Raw genomic sequence first — 4118 nt, 5'->3', positions numbered from 1 at the left:
CACATCATCGTAATATTATTTGCCACAAGTGTGGAGGACGTGGACACATGAAGCATGAATGTTCCAATCAACGAAGGGTTCTACTTGTTGATGCGGAATATATTTCAGAATCTGAAGATGATATGCCTAAGTTAGAGGATGGAATCGAAAGAGGTCATGGTGATACCATACTATGTTATCCTCAAGATGACCCTGATATGGAGAGTTTGCTAGCACATAAGGTCCAACGAGATGACAGGGCCATTGTTGAACAAGGACAACGGCGGAGTATTTTTCAAACTGCGTGTACCATCAAGGGAGAAGTTTGCAAACTGATAATTGATGGTGGCAGTGCTAGCAACATGATTAGCAAGGATGTGGTGGAGTCACTTTTGTTGCCAACATGGGAGCACCCAAAACCATACTATATGAAGTGGATCAATGATGTGGGCAAAGTGAAGGTTACTCACAGGGTGAAGGTCCCTTTTTGTGTTGATGGCTATGTTGATAAAGTGGAATGCGATGTTATGCCACTACATGTTTGTCACCTTATTTTGGGGCGTCCGTGGCAGCATGATGTTAACGCTCTTCATCACGGGCGAACAAACAGGTACACTTTTATGCATAAGGGTGAGTTTTATGCTATCCTTCCCAAAGATGCAAAAGAAATAAGTTGTACTATAGAAGTGTTTAAGAAGAAAACTGCAAGGTATACGGCGAAACCGAGGACGGTTTCCTTTCAAGGAAGGGAGGATGATGCAACCCTATGTGTCAACAAAGGAAGAAAGGCCAAGTATATTGTGCCTGCACTACGTCAACAAGTCTCGCGGACAACAGGGCTTGAAACATCTGCGCGACGACATGAAAATATTGTTCACAAACAGAGGTACAAGGTGCCTGCTGCACAGTTCGGCTACGTTGTCAAAGAAGATGCAGAACCGAAGGGAGGCTCGAACTACCAGGGCTCTGTGCGTACGTCTGTTCCAACTACAAAGGGACGTGTTAATTTCAATCGGGAGAAGCTGGTACATGCAAGTAACGTGCACGCCCCAGTGCCTAATCCAACACGTACATGTTTTTTTTCGTTAGAAAAGGCTAGAGGCCTGCGTGCCTAATTGCCGTGCCTAATGGCCGGTTGTTAATCATTAATTAAATAAGTGTAGGATTCGGTTAGGATATTTTATTTAGAGTACTAGTCTGATACGGTTTGCCTGCTAGCTTGCGGCCGTACTATATATATACCTTTTGGATCGATCGTGTGGGAGGATCAGGTTTTAGTTTATATTGTGTGGGACGAACAGAGACTAGCAAGCCGGGGTATCTTCTCTTGGCGAGTTAATTTGTGCGTACTGGTTGAGAAGCTTATATTATTGCTTTGTGTTCGGGCGAGAGATTAGAGACGCCGTCTCTAATTTGCTGCTGATTCTTGAAGGATCGTCCACGTACTTCTTTATCAAGGTGTGCGTGTTGTTTTTGTGGTGATTGCATCTATAAGATCGCGAGCGCCACATCGTTCCAAGTGACATCGTACCGTGAAAGATTGGGCAAATTATTCGTGCCATCGTTTTTCTGTCGACGGTCGCATCAACTGCCTCAGTTGTCGGGGCCGTGGACGAGGAGTCGATGGTGTCGTCGATGCCGAAGAGCTCTAGCAGCTCCTCCACAATGTGGAGCTGCACGGATGTTGGGCAGACATGCTCGTGTCCCCATCGTTCGCCGCACTTGAAGCATAAGCCACACGCTCTGCGGTAGTCGCGTAGTGTCTTGAGTTTCGCCGTATCAGCGCGCGCCGCGTCGGTCCCCCGTCGATCCGCCGTGGGCGCGGCAGGTACTGGGCCCGTGGGAGGTGTTGGTGGCGGTGGGAGGGGCAGGGCCGAGCGCACCGTTGGTTCTGGTGGTCGCGGCAGCGACCCGAACGCTCCTTCCGCCACTTCTTCTTGCAGCAACGCGAGCGCACAGGCCGTGTCCAGATCAGGTGGACGCTGGACCAGCACGACAGCTTGAATATCCTTCCGCAGGCCCTCGACAAAACGGGTGATAAAGTAAAACGGGTAAATAGAATCTGAATATGAGCTCAAATGGTTAATGATCAATTCAAACTGCTCAATGTAATTCGTGACAGTGGTGGTCTGGCGGACAATGTAAAACTGTCGGATCAACATTTGATGTCGATCTCGCCCGAAACGTGTGCACAAGAGAGATGTGAAGGACTCCCAGTCCAGCTCATCGAGTCGTTTTTCAATCGACTGAAGCCAAATTGAAGCTGAACCGGAAAAATTGAGAGCTGCCATAGGAACCCAAAAAGATGGCAGAATTCCAAACATCTGAAAGTATTGTTCACACAACGTTTTCCAAAGGTTTGGATTTTCACTAGAGAACTGTGGAAAAGTAATCGATGGGTGGGCTTGACCCAAACCCGAGAGCAACTGACTGGCATGAGCAAACAGGGACAGGGCTAGAGACGAAGGGACCAAGGAATCATACTGACCAGATGCCGGCGGCGGCGGCGGTGCCGGAAAGGGCGCCGTTGAGGGCCCCCGAGGGTTGTTGGTGACGCCATGGCCATTAGGCCCTTGGGTGTTGCCAGCCGCGCCTACCGAGGTGCCGATGTGGTCGCCCGGTGGCTGCAGCGAGAGGGGCGCGGTTGCTGGTCCTCCATCTTCATCAGCGGTGGTTGTGGCACCGCCTGAAGGGCAGCCACTGCGTCGCTGAGATCCGCGACGCGGCGCTCGAGATCTGGGCGCCAGCTTAGCAGATCGTCGATCTTCGTCGATGTGGTCTGTTGCGCCTTGGTGAGGCCATCGATGGCGGCCTCGATCTTGGTCTTGAAGCGGGTGAGGAAGGCAGAAACGTTGGGATCCATGGCTTCACGAGCATGGCGGAGACTGCGTCTCTCGATGAGATGCGCCAGGGCAGAGCGGCGAGGGGTGGTGGTTGGTGTCTCTGATACCAGATGATAGGGCCAAGGTAGGGGAATCGATCTATTATGCTCTCTGAAGTAGTAGCTATTACAGTCAATTACAAAAGCAGTGCTCGAATGGAAGAACGAGGATGAACTAGGGCTTGAGGAAAGGGAAATAGGTAGCCACCGTCGGGTTGTTCCTGATCCACTGGATGCCGATCCCGTCGTCGCTCCAGGGTTAAGTAGAGTGTGGTTGAGCTGTGGCCCATTCCGGGCCCGTGTACCTTGGGTTGGGCTTCCTGGCGCGGCTGGGCCACGCCTCCTCCTGGCGTTGCTCGCTGGCTCGTGGGTCCACACTGTTAGGGTCGACACTCATAACTTTTCTCACAATTTTAAGATGCAGACTGCAGCTGAGGTTCAACATTCTTCTAATCAACTTCCTATGCAGGGTCGAACACTTAAATCTGATCTACTCATTCAGGGACCTGAAGTGTATTCTTGCGCTGCTTTTTTTTCTCGAATACGCACGAGTGTGTGTATCATATATTAAAAGGGAATAGGGAAGACTCCCTCCACTTTTGATGTTACAGGGTTATGTACAAGTGGCTCGAAGGCCAACACCGCCTCACTAACATGCTATGGTTGACTACTCACTACTCTCCCACGATGCAGGGCCAACGAAGAACTCCTCGACTTCCCCTTGCAGTAGTCCTGCCTGCTTCCATACCCGGGCCTCGTTTCCTATATTCTGTAGCACCGTCTGTGTAGATGGCGCCGCTCCGTTGAAAACCACGGCGTTGCGGTGCGTCCAAACCTCCCATAGGACACGGATCAATAGCAACACGAGTTGGAGTCTATCTTTCTCTGCCTCAAGAACAGGTTGAAGTCGGTGTGTAAATTCAAGCATCAACTCAAGTTACAAGCACTCCTTTGCAGGCAGAGGGTCTTACTCTTTCTTTTGCTGCTCAGGTTGCAAGCAGATTACACATTGTTCGGCCCACCTTTCTTTTAGACTGCCTTTCCTTAGCTTTGGTTGCAGCAACCGGAAAGATGATTGAGGCTACCACCCCGTGGAGCATCAGGAAATCTTTGGGTGATTTCTTCAAGTACTCTTCCAACCTCCAACCTCAGGTGTGAAACATCTCAGGGGAGATTAATGGAATTGCACACAATGTAGCTCAACAAGTTCTTTGCTCAATTGTCAAACCTAAAATATGTTGCTTTCAGCTCATAGAAA

Source organism: Triticum aestivum, chromosome 6B, assembly GCF_018294505.1.
Source record: "Triticum aestivum cultivar Chinese Spring chromosome 6B, IWGSC CS RefSeq v2.1, whole genome shotgun sequence".
Lineage (NCBI taxonomy): Eukaryota > Viridiplantae > Streptophyta > Magnoliopsida > Poales > Poaceae > Triticum > Triticum aestivum.
Note: the sequence above shows the minus strand (reverse complement) of the source record.